The sequence below is a fragment of the Suncus etruscus genome, chromosome 10, assembly GCF_024139225.1.
Source record: "Suncus etruscus isolate mSunEtr1 chromosome 10, mSunEtr1.pri.cur, whole genome shotgun sequence".
In the NCBI taxonomy this organism is placed as follows: Eukaryota; Metazoa; Chordata; class Mammalia; order Eulipotyphla; family Soricidae; genus Suncus; species Suncus etruscus.
This window is the reverse complement of record NC_064857.1, coordinates 103917373-103935538: the sequence shown is the minus strand read 5'-3', so window position 1 is coordinate 103935538 and position 18166 is coordinate 103917373. Positions and strand designations below refer to the sequence as shown.

The following is an 18166-nucleotide window of genomic DNA, read 5'->3' as shown; positions in this document are numbered from 1 at the left end:
TGAACCATGAAAATGGCCAGATAAAACTCTTTAACATACCCTTTATCTCTAGATTATGCCTTCTTTTAGGACCTGAAGCACATGACTAGCAGATCATCGAAGCAATGACCAAGACCTACAGATTTTTAACACAGGGTCTAAGCAACTAACATGTCCTTGCTTTATACCCTCTCTTCTCATTACTTCGTATTTTTGTTGCTATTGGTGTTTGATTGTTGGTTTGTTTTGTTTTGTTTTTCCTATTCTCTCTTCTTGTCTCCCTCTTCTTCCACCTTCTCCTTCTCACTATCATCAATTCAATGTATATCAAATAAAATCCACATGGTTACTTCCTCTACAGGAAAGAAAAGCTGATATATAGGATGCTGTGAACAAAACTGAAAGGGGTAAACACCTATATAGATAAACCTCACTAACACAATGGTCAGTACTTGAGACACGAAACCTTTACATACCCAAAAGTTGACCTATTAGTTTTCTTTCCTTACATGTACTATACTTAGTACTCAGCGCACCTCTTGCCCTCCACACCTCTCTACATTAATATACACCTAAGCTAACTTCTATATGTTTATATGTGTGCAGGAGCACACAGAGATAGCAACCCTCCTTAAGGGACAAATCTAAACCACAAACATCCCATCCCTATATAACCCCTCCCATATACTATTTCCTCTCCCTCCTCCAGAAATCTGACTATTCTTTCACCCCTCAATCCCACCCCTAATATCCCCACCACACTATAACTCTTCACCCTCAATTCTTAATCCAGTAGGCATCAAGACCGACTTCCTACCCCAACGAGCCAGTACTCACTACCCAAGGGAAGAGACACCCACTCAAACTCTCACCTCGCTCCCGGCAAGAAAATACAACCAACGCCCGGACTGATCCATGCACTTGGCCCTCCTAATCACCACCTCTCCCTAATGTGAACTGTGGCTTGATATCGGAATTAGCTCCAAAGGATCCCAAGTGCAAGAACTCTACCCAAGACCTCCCTGCCTGGACCCCACACCTCACAAGAAAATCTCAAAAGACAATGGGGAGGACTAAACTTTCATCATAAGTATAGACCTATATAACACAAACTCTTACCCTGTTTCTCCCCAAATGTAAAGTGATCTCTGCTATCACTTTCTCCCTTTTTCTTAGTTTTGTTTGCTTTTTTCTTTTTTTTTCTTTCTTTCTTTTTTTTTTTGGGGGGGGGGGCCACACCTGGCGTTGCTCAGGGGTTACTCCTGGCTGTCTGCTCAGAAATAGCTCCTGGCAGGCACCATATGGGGGAACCATATGGGACACCAGGATTCGAACCAACCACCTGTGGTCCTGGATCAGGTGCTTGCAAGGCAAACGCCGCTGTGCTATCTCTCTGGGCCCTTTTCTTTTCTTTTTTAGTCTTGTTAGTTTTTTTGTTTGTTTTGTATTGTTTTTTTTTTTTGTAGTTTTTGTTATTTGATTTGATTTGTTTTTGTTTCTTTTGGGTCACTCCTGGCAGCACTTGGAGGGTGCTTCTGGCTCTATGATTGGAAAATGCCCCGGGTGGGCATTGGGGACCATGAGGGATGCCAGGATCTGAGCCACCGTCCTTTCACAGGAAGAACAGACGCCTTGTCTCCATGCTATCTCTCCTGGCTCCACTTTATTCCTTTACATCTATTTTTATAATTACGTCTTTTATTTAATCTTTTTTTAAAGAAACTTTTATTCCTTTAGATATATTTGTGAGCATACATATTCTTAGTTTTTGTCAGGTGTCTGTTTTCTTTTCTCTCCACCCCCAAATCCACCAGCAATATAATGTAGCACCACTTCCTCCTGCAAAGACATATTAAACAAAGGGGGCATTGTACGTGTAAAATAAGCTTTTATTTACTAGGGATAAGAACTCATACTTGTTTATAATACAGGGACATCTCCCACCCTGAACGTATGTCATGTGGGAAACAACTTAGGCTCCAGGGAACTAGACACCGACCGTCCAGCTTTGACTCCTGGATCCCAGACATAGAAACGACAGAGTTCTCCACAACAGCTCCAGGAGCCAAACCCCCTCCAGGGCATTCGCAATGCTGCTCTGACACCACCATATGCCAGTTCTAAATTGATAACCTGACAATGAGGAAATGGGAACAAACTGATCTAAGAGCAAGTTGTCCTTCCTCATCAGCTAACGATAAGACAGAATCAGAAAATATGTCACCCTTTGATCTGTTTAAAAGCCAAGATCACTATATACAGATGACTCGTTGTTACAAACAGAACTAGACAGTATGCATCCAGGGACCAACAACAACAACAACAACAGCAGCAGCAGCAACAAAAAGCTCTAGCCTACCTTTTGGTCTACAACTTGTTCAACATACAAGATCTCCAATTCCAGAGGTCTGATTGAGACAACTGCAACTGAATGGGTCTTCCGGAAACATAATGAAAGACCTTATCCCAGGCTCCATCCTAGGAGCAACATAATGACCAAGACCACCAATTACAGAAGATGGATTAAAATGACACTGAAGAAGCATAACTGCTAGAACCACAAAGAAAGACTTCATCATAAGCTCCATTACTTGAGCTGCACAGTCACCAAGATCTCTAGATACAGAGGTCTGATGCTACCATCCAAGAAGAAGCAGAAGTCTTCCATACACCACGAAAGCACCAAGGGGAGAGTAAATGATCATGCAAGGAGTCTATAGTTAATCACATGACAGTATACTTTAGGGGTGAAGAAACTCTGTATCTCCTAGGCCAAGGGAATTCCCTCTACAATATTCCCAATAGTTACTGTGCCTATGCAGGGAGAAAAAGGAAAGGGAAAAAAAAAGCACAAAACAATCATTTTTTCACGTATTTATTTATCGATTGATCAACTTTTCTTGATGTCTTTATTTTGGTGTAGAGATTGAAGTTGATTTCTCCAATATTATTTTATTGTATTTTATCTTATCTTTCTCTTTCTTTTTGCACTCCAGCATGATTTGATTTCAGAACCAAGACTATTGAGTGGTGCTTGTCTTTATTGCTGTAGTGCTCACTGGATATTTAATTTGATATTTCTTTCTGTATTGTTGTGGTGTTTTAATTACCTTTTTCACATCCTCTCTCAAACTGAGGTTGAAAGCCTCTAGAAGGACTCTGCCCATTTTCAGCTTATTTGACTTCTTTTTTTTCTTCTTTTACTTTGTACCTTAATCTATTGCTTTTCTTTTCTTCAAACAAAACCACATAATTCGATTTATCTATCTCCTCCTCTTAAATAGTGGGGGAAACAAGGAAGGGTAACAGGACCAAACAGATATATGATCACTAATAATAAGCTAGACAAAGAGGGGACCACCTACTCTAGCAGCCTGGGGGGGGGTGATGGTGGGGGATAAGGGTTGCAGAAAGGGAACTGGGGGCCCGGAGAGATAGCACAGCGGCATTTGCCTTGCAAGCAGCCTATCCAGGACCAAAGGTAGTTGGTTCGAATCCCTGTGTCTTATATGGTCCCCCGTGACTGCCAGGAGCTATTTCTGAGCAGACAGCCAGAAGTAACCCCTGAGCAACGCAGGGTGTGGCCCAAAAACCAAAAAAAAAAAAAAAAAAAAGAAAGGGAACTGGGATGGGGGGAGGACATATTTGGTGATGGGTATTCCCCTGACTCAATGTTAATATGTACCTAAAATACTACTGTGAAAGATATGTAAGCCATTATGATAAACAAAATTATGTTTTAATCAGAAATGTTCTTTTACTTACATGTATTATTATATTATATTAATTATATTATATGTTATGTTTGTTATGTTACTATATTATGTTATGCTATTTCACCTCAATATGTTTTTTTTTTTTTTTCATGGTGATTAAAGCTAAATTTTATCTGATTCCCCAACAGCCAAGATAAAAGGAGAATCTCCAGAATCCCTTAAAAAAAAATTATTCAGCCCGCCTCCCCTGAACCTGGCATCTGGGAGGAATGTGGCTCAGGTAATTGAAAGCCAGGGCTGCCTCAGTCCCTAGGGAGCTGGAATTCACACCTGCTTTAGCCCCATGACCACATGGGGCTTCTTCCTCCTATTTTTCTCAATCCTTCCCCTCAGGGCAAGTTCTAGAACATGCTAGACCATCCCTTCCTTGTCCCCCCTCTCCTGAACCTGGGGCCCCCATCAGCCTGCCCACATCAGGTATGAGATTTCCAGTTTGTAAAGTCATGCTGATTTTTTTTCTTTTTTGAGGACCTAAAATCAGCATTTAATGTCTTTTTTTTTTAATGCATAATTTTTTTTATTTAAACACCTTGATTACATACATGATTGTGTTTGGGTTTCAGTCATAAAAGGAACACCACCCATCACCAGTGCAACATTCCCATCACCCAAGTCCCAAATCTCCCTCCTCCCCACCCAACCCCCGCCTGTACCCTAAACAGGCTCTACATTTCCCTCATACATTCTCAATATTAGGACAGTTCAAAATGTAGTTATTTCTCTAACTAAACTCATCACTCTTTGTGGTGAGCTTCCTGAGGTGAGCTGGATCACCTCAATATGTTAATCAATTTTGTCTCTTGAATAAATTCTTACAATAAAAAAAAAAAAGAATTAAAGATGTTAGCTCCCTGAAAGCACTTTCATTCCCTTGAGGATATACTATATTATCTGCCAAGTTTTAGGAAAATTCTGGTTTCCTAATAATAAATGTTAATAAAAAGAATTTTAATAAAAATGTGAATGAATTCAAATAAAAATTAATCTTGTATGAAAATTGTGTAATATTTTTACACACAAATATCATAATTTTTCAACATACAATTTACTTTTGGTTTTGTGTTTTCTGTAAATTTAGACAATGATATATATATATATATCTACTATTGTACTAGTTATATAGATTATTATAGGATATTTGAAGATCTAATAATTCTCTGTGGCTTATCTATTTTTAAGATAAAGTATTTTCCCCCAAATACACAATTTCTTGTTTTCAAATATATATACATATATATAAATAATAAAGTTTAAATTTTCTCTTTTTCCATTTTGTCATAAAGAATAATACTATTTTTAACTAAAACCCATTGATTCACAAAGCTGCTCATAATAGAGTTTCAGATACACGATGTTTCAATATCAATTCCATCACCAGTATCAACTTCCCTCCACCAATTGCCCCAGGTTCTTTCTCACTCCCCTCTCTCATATACAAGAATATTTTAAACTCCGTATGTGCCAGCGGCCTTTTGGCCTGGCCTAGGGTGGGGGGCCAGGACCTGGGTCACCCGAACCCCCTCTCCCCCTTTCCTCCGGATCTCCAGGTGGGTTTCTGGGAGGAGCTCATGGGGCACCCTGGATTTTCCCCACTCCCAGGCCGGGTCTGGGGACCGGCCTAGGTTGGGCTTAAATCCCTGTCCTTCGGGCTTGGGAGGGTCTCTCTCCCTTCCTGGAGCTGGATTTTTAGCAGCACGGGCGGGCAGCTGGCAGACCTCCGTATGTGCCAGCGGCCTTTTGGCCTGGCCTAGGGTGGGGGGCCCGGACCTGGGTCACCCGACCCCCCTCTCCCCCTTTCCTCCGGATCTCCAGGTGGGTTTCTGGGAGGAGCTCATGGGGCACCCTGGGTTTTCCCCACTCCCAGGCCGGCTCTAGAGGTTGGATCAGGGGGTGTCGTTTGATCTGGGGGGTGGCAGATAATTTCTCAGCTATACTCAGGCTGTCACTGGCAATTTCATACCAGTCTACATTTTGAAACCGCGATCATATGCTCCTCCCAACCATCAGTACCCCAGATTTACCCTTCTTAACTTCAGTAACACACAGCTTCAATCTCTGACCAAAGACATACAGTAGATCTTACAAATCCCAGAACTATTTAGAAGGACACAAATCGAACACATATTGAACACATATATCTTTTGAATATTTTATGGTTATTTTCTTTAACTGCTGTAACTCTCTATATATTCTTCTACCATGATGTTTCTATCCACTTTTCATCTTGTCTTTTCTTTGTAAGCTGTTCAGTAAGGATTGTGGTGGAACTGTCCCTCAGTTTGATGCCTATGATTGAACTATGTCATGGAAATTGCTGGTCTTGTTCCTATTGCCTCCAGATGCACCAATAACGCTTCGTGGCATTGATCCTTGTTTGCATAGACACATTAAAATGGGAAAACACTATACATACAGATTAGTTATTATCTAATAAATCTCATTACAATGTACCTTACACCCTGAATATTGATATAATGACCTGGCATAGGCCTCAGTTGAATGGGCATTCTCCATTCACGCTGGAACCAGGCAAGCTATCTACGAAACATCCAAGGTCTTTTATAGCAACAGTTGGAAGCAGTCCTCTACCAGGAAAGACACTACCAAGGGTGTGACATCGACCTCCTAATAAGACACTTCCGTTTACACTGAGAAGACGTGACAACAACAATGACCTGCGAGAAGACATGACAACAACGATGACCTGCTCTACAGGACATGGTTCTCTCTATTGCCCCTTAAGTGTGAGGTGAAACGAGAGGATGCTCTGCACCATCCTGACTGCAATATGGGATATGCTGACTCCAGGATCTTTAATACAGAAGAATGATACCAACAACAGAGACTATGTGAGGAATGGAGGTGTATTGCCACTACAGACTATGACTTGAATTGGACAAACTAGTTTGCCTGGAGCCTAGAGTCAGTCCTGTGCCAGGAAACTTCAGGGTAGGGTCTCCATGTATTTAGACCATAATTTGTCTTTCCATGTCCCTTATGTTTTGGTGGGCCTATGCAAACAAATGCCACTTTAATATCGTTTTTTACTATGTTCTCTTGACTCCAATCCTTAAGAAAAACAACCCATTAAAACTTTTGAGGTTAACTTAAACTAGTAAGCATGTGCATGGAACTAGATAAATGTACTTTGCCCTCAATGTTTAAAGAGTTACATAAGTCTAATATCTTTAGATTATATGGTGTGCTGCTAAGAAACAATATGTACTACAACTGGGGATTTGAGGGACAAAGTAATTGTATTGTACATGGGTTCAGTTTTGTTTTTCTTAATGTTCTTTGGCTGAAAGTTCAAGGCTGGGATATCATAGATAGAACTACTGAGAATCCTGTTTATGGGTGATTGGGCTTCCACTGTAACTTTACCCTGTCCTCTTTCTTTGCATCTTTGTTGTCATAATTAAAATAATAAAAAAAATAATTAATAAAAAAAAAAAGAAAAAAAAAGAATATTTTAAAGTTTTATTATTGTAGTTTGAGCCAAATGCTTACAATGATTTGGATCTGTGCTTTTTATTTACACATAGGCCACCACTCTATACCACCTAGGTGCCCAGGCCCCTTAATCTTTATTTCTTCTATTTTTCTAAGTCTGCCAGGAAAAGGCCATAAATGACTATTTCCCTAAAATTCTTCAAGTTTAACCTTATGTGTCTAAATCAATAAATCTCATTTTGAATGGATTTTTTTCTTGGAGCATTGCTTCTCAAATAGCCTTCCAAACTCTGTTTTATCCTTCAGCTACAGTTTCACGTGCATTGACATTCCTGTAGAAGCTCTTTTCTACCCCAATCCTACCAAAGATATGTAAGAGTAACAATAGAAACATATGATAGAGGTCATGTATGTGTATATCCATATGAATAGATGTTCAGTAGAGATGACTCCCTAACAGAATGGCTTTGCCTGTTTGCAACACCAATTTCAGATTTTGTTTAGAGTGAAAAGATTAAGAAAATTAGAGTTCAAATTTAGCTCTCCATTTCCTCATGTAATAAATTTAAGATAGATCCTAAAATAATTTTGAATGATGACTTTTAGCTATGCAAATATAACTTGATTATTTTCAGTATAAAAACACAAATACAACCAATAAATGCAATAGAGAGAATTTGCCAGGGAAGAATTAAAAAAGCAAAGATGGAATTTTCATTTGTTTTAAAAAAAATTATTGGTGGGCCGGAGAGATAGCATAGAGGTAAGCATGCCTTGCATGCAGAATGATAGTGGTTTGAATCCCAGCATCCCATATGGTCCCCACAGCCTGCCAGGAGCAATTTCTGAGCATAGAGACAGGAGTAACCCCTGAGTGCTGCCAGGTGTGACCCAAAAACAAATGAACAAAAATCATTGGTAGTTTCTTATTTGATAAGACAAAATGAAAGCCAATAAAAACAAAACCAAATTAAACAAAATAATAGCAGAACAAATTGAACTGGATCTTGAATGTTTGGAGGAAATTTCAGTTAAGGAACCAAATTATGGGCAAATGGTGACTAAGTTACTTCTTTTTTAAATTAGAAATGCTGCCAGCAGTTTTTGGATAGCCATCTCACCAGAAGGCTTCCAGACAGCTGGCATGAAAGAAAAACATTTCTACCACAATTTTGAGCATCACTCCAAAGGGACGGGAGATTAAATTCTCTTCTCAATTCTAAAATTGGAAATGGATTTTAATTTCTACTTATCCCTTTCCTATAAGTTTGGAAAGGATAAGAATGGCTGAGAAAGTTAGCTCCTACCATAGACCTGGACACAGACATCCAATCGTATTTGCCTACTAGAGTGAAATTTACTCTGACCCTGAATTATTCAAACTATATTAATCAAAAAGAAATTGAGGAAAAGTTATTTTTTCAATTTTATAGTTATAGGGAGTTATAGAAGTTGGGTGGTACTACAACTAACAGTGGACAGAGAAGAGTTTGCAATTTGAAGTTGTCCCAGGGATAGTTGTAAGCCTCCCTCTGGAGAGAGACAAACCATGATGAATGTGCAATGCACAGCAGTGAGTCCTTTATCAGTGGAGCTCTTTGTAACCTATTTTGTCTCCTCCAGAACAAGTGAGGGTCATATGTCTTTATCTTTCTGAATTCCCACAATTAAGGGCTTCTACCTAGAAGAGACCAAAAGTCACCCCTCCTCCTTTTATTAAGAAATTTTATTATAAATATTAAAAGTGGTTGAGAAAAAGATAAAATTGGACCAAGTTATCTTTGAGAGTCAAGAAATGGGGATTTTTGTACTAATATAGAAAATTGTTTAAAAGGATGTTATTAAAAGAGACAAAATATCTGTTGAAGTTTTTTTATTACACTGATTTTGAATCCAGTTTTTCTTTAGAAAACATTTAAATACTTTCATTAATCCTGGTATAGGACAAGTTACTCATATTAATAGCATAGAACTCGAAAGGATCAAAAGTACTCAGTAGTACTTCCTATTTCTTTAATGTGATATTGAAAAAAAGTATAGATCCCTAGAATATGTTTTTGTTTGTTTTAGAGGATTGAATTTCATTTGCATATTGTTTTCAGGGTATGCATATTGGAAACAATAACAAAATTTTTTATAATCAAAATATTGAGAGGCCAGGAGTGATAGCACAATGGGGGAGGATGCTTGCCAGGCACATGGCATGAACCAGATTTGATCCATGGCACCACATATGGTCCCCTTGAGCTCTACAAAGAGTGATTTCTAAATCAGAATCAGGAGTAAGCCCTCACCATCAACAGGTATGCCCCCAAACAAACAAAATAAAAACCCAAGCATACGTTGATAACTACCATATTTTCCGGCTTATAAGATGACTTTTGAAATGAAAAAAAAAAAAAAAAAACCGAAAATTGGGGGTCGTCTTATACACCGAGTATATCCTGAAAAACATTTCAATATGTCACTAAACAAAAATAGTCTGGAAACTGCCATGAAACAAATTTTCCAACTCGATCCTGCACCAATCACTGCAAGGCTGCTCGGACCACAGTTTCTTTTTTATAATTATCTTTATTTAAACACCGTGATTTCAAATATGATTATAGTTGTATTTTTTTTATTTAAACACCTTGATTACATACATGATTGTGTTTGGGTTTCAGTCATAAAAGGAACACCACCCATCACCAGTGCAACATTCCCATCACCCATGTCCCAAATCTCCCTCCTCCCCACCCGACCCCCGCCTGTACTCTAAACAGGCTCTGCATTTCCCTCATACGTTCTCAATATTAGGACAGTTCAAAATGTAGTTATTTCTCTAACTAAACTCATCACTCTTTGTGGTGAGCTTCCTGAGGTGAGCTGGAACTTCCAGCTCTTTTCTCTTTTGTGTATGAAATTTATTATTGCAAGAATGTCTTTCATTTTTCTTAAAACCCATAGATGAGTGAGACCATTCTGCATTTTTCTCTCTCTCAATACTAGTTGTATTATTATAGTCATGTAAAGAACATCCCCCTTCACCAGTGCAACATTCCCACCACCAATTTCCCAGATCTCCCTCCTCCCCAGCCCCCACACCTGTACTTGAGACAGGCTTTCCTTTTTTTTTTTTTTTTTGGCTTTTGGGCCGCACCCAGCGTTGCTCAGGGGTTACTCCTGGCTGTCTGCTCAGAAATAGCTTCTAGCAGGCACGGGGCACCATATGGGACACCGGGATTCGAACCAACCACCTTTGGTCCTGGATCAGCTGCTTGCAAGGCAAATGCCACTGTGCTATCTCTCCTGGCCAATGAATAATATTTTTGATGTAACTTTGGGTTGTTTACTAAATTTTTGTGGAGGATATTTTTGTGGTGGTCACACTTAGTGGGGTTCAGGGGTTACTCCTGGCAAACTCGGGGGATCATATGGGGCAAACCACCATTTGTCCTGGTTCTGCTGCATGCAAGGCAAATGCATTACCACTGTGATATCTCTCCGGCTCCTATAAAGGATATATTTACTGCATCCTGACCCACTTAGTGTCTCCCAGATGTCCATAGACTCACAGTGACAGGACGCATATTTCCCCAAGAGTAGAAATGTGAAACACAAGTCAACAGAAATGAGATGAGCCCACCCACGAAGGGCAGAGCTAAGGAGAACAGCCTTTCTGCTCAGCATTGAAGCAGCACAGTTCTCCTAGTCAATGAACCCTGCACAACACATAGAAAACACCACACTATGGGGGAAACAACGCAGGTCTCCATCATGCATAGAGAGTGAAGATGGCAGCTCTGATAACCCAAAATGTGCCCGCCACCTATTGAGCTCTCAGATAAGGACTTTAAAGAAGAAATACAGAGATCCTCACAGAACTCAAATAAAGTATGGAACTACCTGAATAAAGCACAAATAAGTTTCAAGAGGATATGAAAATAGAAATGAGAAAATTTCAAACTGAAATAACAGGACTGATAAAAATTGGTAGGTAAAACAAAAGTTTCACTGGAACACCTCTCAGAGTAACAGCAGCTGACAACAGAATCAATGAACTGGAACTTGAGACGTATAACAACGTCATACAATAGAAGAGATTGGATAAGAAGCTTAAAACAAATGATAAGACAACAGAAAAATCCTCAAAGAATGTAAACAAACAAAAAATAGAAGTTTTTTATAATTACAATGAAAACAATGTAAGAATCATTGGCAATCCAGATTTCTAGGAAGAAAATCCCCATGGAAAATCAAGAGTCATAGGCACAATTACTAAGAGACTCCCAAAGTTAGAGTGCATTCAACCAAATCCTGCATGCCCAAAGAGTACCAGCTAAAAGGATCAAAAGAAAAGTATTCTTTTGTAACAATCAGGAATCCCACAGATATGGATAAAATATTGAGAGCAGCAAGATAAAAAAGGGAAATTATATTCTAAAAGCATTCTTAAAGTTTACAACAAATCTGTCACAAGAAATCCTTAAGGCTTGAAGGCAGTGGTGAGATATAGTGACAAAACTCAACTAAATGAATGCTTTGCCAAGAGTAATTCACCCAGCCAGAATAATATTCAAGTTTCAGGGAAGCATACATAGCTTTAAAGTTAAACAACAACTCAGAAAATTTACAGACTCTAAAGCAGCCTTAAAAGACAAACTGAAGGGGCCGGGTAGGTGGCGCTGGAGGTAAGGTGTCTGCCTTGCAAGCGCTAGCCAAGGAAGGACCGCGGTTCGATCCCCCGGCGTCCCATATGGTCCCCCCAAGCCAGGGGCGATTTCTGAGCACATAGCCAGGAGTAACCCCTGAGCGTCAAACGGGTGTGGCCCAAAAACCAAAAAAAAAAAAAAAAAAAAAAAAAGACAAACTGAAAAGTCAACTTTAAAAATAGACAGAGACCGACAGACATACCAAACTCCTACAGAAAGAGGACAAGAAATACCATGACAATTACCTTTCTCAAAATAAATTGACTAAATACACCATTTAAGTAACAGAGTGGAAAAAATATCAAAATCTGTATACAATGTTCTGCTGCCCAGAAGAAACACATCTGAATAGTCAGAACAAACATATATTCAAAATTAAAGATTGGAGGAAAATCATCCAAGCAAACAACACCCTTAAAAGACTGGACTGGCCATATTAATATCAGATGACACATAATATCGACTTAAAATGTTATAAGGGACAGAGATGGATATTTCTTAAAAATCAAGGAATATGTACAACAAGAAGAAATCACATTCCTAACATATACAAATCCAATGAGGGACCAGAAAAATATTTCAAGCAATTGCTGACAAATCTGAAAGAAGATATCAATAGCAGCCAATAATAGTGGGAAACCTCAACACCAGCCTCTCTGTCCTTGATAGGTCAACCAGGCTTAAGCCTTAAAAGCTCTGAAAGGAGAAATAGAAAAAGTGGCCTAGTAGATTTACATATAGGTCTCTCCATATCTAGATACACATTCTGGATATACATTCTTCATCAATGCACATGGATCATTCTCCAGGATAGGCCACATAATGGCCCATAAAATATACCTCCATGAAATCAAAGAATAGAAAATTTTAAAAATTACCTTCTGAGGTCATAATGAACTGAAATTAGAAGTGAATTAATAACACACACAAAGGAAAACTTTAACACCTGGAAATTAAACAGCTCACTACTGAAGAACCAATGGGTCAGAGACAAAATCAAAAAGGAAATCAAAAGATTCCTGAAAATAAAAGAGAACAAATACACAAACTATCAGAATTTGTGGGACATTGCAAATGTTGTACTAAGAAAAAATATTACAGCTTTGCAAACACTCACCAGAAAGGAAGAAAGGATTTATATTAATAGCTTAGTGTCACAGCTTATAAAATTAGAAAATGATCAACAAAATGAATCAAAAATATCCAGGTAGAAGGAAATAATAAAGCTTGAAGCAGGATATAATAAAGTGGAAAACCAAAACGCCATCCAAAAGATCAATGAAAGCAAGAGTTGGTTCTTAAAAAAAAGGCAAACAAACCAGATTGATGAACTACTAGCAAAACTCACAAAGAAAGAGAAAATTAATAAACACAACTAAAAATGAAAAGGAGGAGATTTCTACAGATAGTACAGAAATTTAAAGGTTAATCAGACACTACTTTAAGAAACTTTATGCCACAAAACATGAGAACCTGGAAGAAATGGATAAATTACTGGATTTTTACAACCTCCCAGTGTTGAACCAAGATCACCTAGCATATATAAACAGGACCTTCTGTATTGAGGAAATTAAAGTGGAGATATAAAGTCTTCCCAAAAACAGAAACACAGGCCCAGATGGATTCATAAAGAATATTTAAAACCTTTCAAGAGGACCTAGTATCAATACTTTCCAGGCCAGTGCAGGAAATTGAAAAGCAGAAACACTCTGGAACAGTTTTTATTAAGCTAAAATAACCCTGATACAAAAAGCAGACAGAGATGCCACAAAAAAGAGAACTATAGACGAATATCCCTGATAAACACAGATGTAAAGATCCTCAACAAAGTCCTAGCAAATAGGATGGGGAGGACGGAATCAAGGAATCATGGAAGGAAGTTCTCAGCTTGGCTGCTTTAGATGGTGAAAATTGACTGGAGATAGAAAAAAAAAAAAGTGGCTGTTTAAAAAACCCAGTCCAAGTGGGCTAGATGATGTGATTTTGAAAACATTGTGAATTGATCCCTATCTGTGATTAAGACTGGAATTTGTTATCTAAACAGGAAGACTTTCTTAGTCCTTTTCTCTTATGGAGCTTATTTTCTGTAATCTCAGAACAAACTTCAGCGTGATCATGTGGGCCCTTTTTATTATCAAATGAAAGATTTGGTAAAGGGAGTAAAGTGGGAGAACGTCTTTGTCTCCTTAATGGCTGAGAGTTCAGAAAGGAAAAAAAAATTTTTTTTTAAAACACAAGCCATGGGGCCACAAAAAAAGTGGTTTTTAGTTTTAGTGGTCTTTACTAAATTATGTAATTTTGATTTATTGTCTGTTTACTAAAGAGTAAACTGATAACTAGTTAAAAAATTTGGGTCTTTTTAAATTTCTACTGAAGAACATTTCTCTGAATTTAGAGGCTTCTAAGAATAAAGAATTGAATGGAAAATGTGTAAATTATGTGGTTAGTCTTTTTAGACAATATTGTTAATTTTGTGAGTGCATGTCAAGTTTATCACATCAAACTTAATGTTGGTCTTAACTGAGAATCTCAATGGTACTAGATTGAGAATATCTAAAAGAAGAGAACTCAATAGAACTGAATTAAAAGTCTTTGATAAGTACCATAAAAGACAATTTGCTCCTGTTTGGTGTAAAACTGTTTAGCAATTTGGTTCCAAATTGGCAGCAGGCAGTTTTATATTTTCCTTCTAGGGCCTTAGTGCTGGGTTCAAGGCTGCTAACTTGGGAAGTTCGTCTTTTCTTGGAAGAGGTTGGAACACTGAACCAACAAAGGCCCTCTCCAAATACACAATAAATTAATGTTTGATAAATGGTCAAAAATAAAATTTGGAGTAAGGAAAGCCTTTTCAACAAATGGTCTTTGGACAACTGGTCAGCCACATGCAAAAAAGCAAACTCAGAACTCCATCTAACACCATGCATAAAGCTCAAATTAAAATGGATTACAGACCTTAATTTCATAAAGTATATAGAAGAAACCATAAAGTATACAGAAGAAAATTTAGGTAAAACACCCCATGACTTTGAGAGTAAACGCATCTTCAAGGAAGAAATACCACTGTCTAAACAAGTGAAGCACACATAAATCGACTACATTAAATTGAGAACTTCTGCACCTCAAAGGAGTAACTAGAACACAAAGTTCACCGATAGAATGGGGGAAATACCCAATCCATCAGATAATGAATTAATATCTAAGATATACAAGATACTGACAGAACTTAACAAGTAAAATATCTAACCCCATTAAAAAATGAGAGAAGAAATGAACAGACATTTTCTCAAGAAGAATTGCAGAGTACCAAAAGTCACATAAGAAAATGCTTCACATCACTAATTATAAGGGAGATACAAGTTAAAACAACAATGAGATACCATCTCACACCACAAGACTGACACACATCACAAAGGACAAGAACAACCACTGCTGGTGGGACTATGTGGAGAAAAGAACTCATTCACTGCTGTCAAGAATGCCATCTGGTAAAGCCTTTCTGGAAAACAATATAGCTATTCCCCCCACCCCAAAAAAAACCCTGGAAATTGATCCAGCAATACCACTCCTAGGAATATACCCTAGAAACTCAGAAGCACAATACAAAAATGCCATCTGCATGACTATGTCTATTGCAAGTCTATTTCCAATATCTAGAATCTGGAAACAACCCAGAGGCCTGAAAACAGATGAGTAGCTAAAGAAACTGGTTCATACACACAATGGAATACTACACTGCTGTTAGAAGAAATGAAGTCATGAAAATTCTCTACACATGGATGGACATGGAGACTATTATGTTGAGTGAAATAAGTCAGAGGGAGAGAGATAGCCACAGAATAATCTCATTCATCCATGGAACTTAAGAACTTAAGTTCATGAACTTAATAAAATAAAAGGCACTATATTAATAATACCCAGAGATAATTAAGAACAAAACCACATCAAAAATCACATCAAAAATAATGGGAACAACCTTTGTTGGAGAGGATGTGGTATGAAAGGAACTCTCATTCATTGCTGGTGGGAATGCCCCTTGGTCCAACATCTATGGAGAAAAGTCTGGAGAGTGCTCAAAGAACTCAGAATTGAGCTGCCATTTGACCCAGCAATTGCTCTCCTAGGCATATATCCCCAAGATGGAAAGACATTCATTCCAAAATACGTATGCACCCCACTATTTATTGCAGCACTCAGTATAATAGCCAAATCTTGGAACCAACCTCGATGTCCAACAACAGATGAATGGATCATTAAGATGTGGTACATATATACAATGGAATATTACATGGCAGTTAGAAATGATACAATCACAGACTTTGCAGCAACGTGGATGGACCTAGATCATGTTATGTTAAACGAAGTAAGTCAGAAGACAAAAGAAAAACACAGAATGGTAGCACTATTCTGAAACACCTAGAATACATAAAAAACAAAAAAAGGACATTGAAGAAGCATAACTGCTAGAACCACAAAGAAAGACTTCATAAACTCCATTCACTGATCTGCACAGCCACCAAGATCTCTAGAAACAGGTCTGATTTTACCATCCAAGATAAAGTAGAAGTCTTCCACATACCACGAAAGCAGCAAGAGGAGAATAAATGATCTATTTTTTTTGATGTCTTTATTTTGGTGTGGAGATTACGGTTGATGTCTCCAATATTATTTTATTTTATTTTGTTTTGTCTTTTTCTTTCTTTTTGCACTTGAGTATGATTTGATTTCAGAACCGAGATTATTGTGTGGTGCCTGTTTTTATTGTTGTGGTGCTTATCGGTTATTTAATTCGATATTTTTTTTGTGTGTGTGTGTGTGTGTGTATTGTTGTGGTATTTTAATTACTTTTTTCACATCCTCTCTCAAACTGAGGTTGGAAGCCTCTAGACAGGACTCTGCCTATTTTCAGTATATTTGATTTTTGATTGAGAAGAGGACATATTAGGTGATGGGTATTCCCCTGATTTAATGTGAATATGTACCCAAAATACTACAGTGAAAGATATGTAAGCCATTATGGAAAAAAAAGAAAATTGTGTTTTTAATCAGAAACTTTCTTTGACTTACATGTATTATTATTATATTAATTATATTATATGTTATGTTATGTCACTATATTATGTTATATTAGTTTACCTTATTATGTTAATCAATTTTGTCCTTTAAATGAATTCTTACTTAAAAAAAAAAACAACTTTAGTTTGCCCTGAAGAAAAGAAAAAAATAAATAAAAGATAAAATAAGGCCTCCCAATTCTTACCACAGGCTGTGTTCTTTACACTGGCTGTATAGAAAGAGGAGGTACAGTAAAGGCACCCCATATACACCTCAACACAGGCCCCTTGCCGGGTATGTATTGTGAATTGGGGGACAAAAAAAAAAAAAAAAAAAAAAGAACAAAACCAAAAGGACCAGTCCATGATATGAAGCTTACCACAGAGTGGTGAGCACAATTAGAGAAATAACTACACTAACAACTTTCTTGACAATGATAGCAAATGAGTAAAATAGAATACCTGTCTCAAAGATAGACATAGGATGGGAAAAGAAGAAATGGGGGACATTACAGGAAGGTTGCATTAGTGAAGGGGGTGTCTATTTTATGACTGAAATCCAACTATGAACATGTTTGTAACTATGATATTTAAAGATATTATTTTAAAAGGATATTTTACTTATATTCATCAAAGATGAATGTATAGCTTTATTTCAGTGTTTTTTGTGTGCTTTTGATATATTAATATATGCAACATAGAAACTCATGAGTGGGCTTCTATTTATTTAACTTTCTGAAAAATTCTGAAGAGAGTTGAAAGTAGGTATTTAAATATTTGGAAGTACTCACTAGTAAACTCTGGTCTAGAATTTTATTTTTGGGGAGACTTTTGAATGCCATTTTAATTTTATTGATGGTCATTGTTCTTTTTAGATTCTGTTTCCTCTTGGTTATGCTTTGGAAGCTTGTTGTTGTTAGGAGTCCAGAAAATGATTCATTTTTTTTATATATTCTCCAATTTTGTGGCATAAATGTTTTCATAGTTGTCCCTGGAAATCTCTTAAATTACTATGATATCTATTATGATGTCTCCTTTCTTAATTCTACTTTTATAGGGTTTTAATATTTTCTTTATAATTCTAGCTAATTTTTCTATATTATTTTTAAAGACAGTTCCTAGTTTTATTGATATTTTGAATTAAAAATTCCTTTCCATTAATTTCTGCTCTAAGTTTTATTTTTCTTCCTTCTGATTGCTGTTGGTGCCTTTC

The 18166-nt window shown here is 37.4% G+C and overlaps 1 non-coding gene across 1 annotated transcript; it reads left to right on the top strand.

Annotated features, from left to right (window-relative positions):
- The first annotated feature begins 17142 nt into the window (after nt 1-17142).
- LOC126021150 (small nucleolar RNA SNORA51) lies at nt 17143-17275 on the top strand. The gene has a single exon (XR_007499759.1). It is a non-coding gene; the product is annotated as a small nucleolar RNA SNORA51 (small nucleolar RNA).
- Nucleotides 17276-18166: the final 891 nt, after the last annotated feature.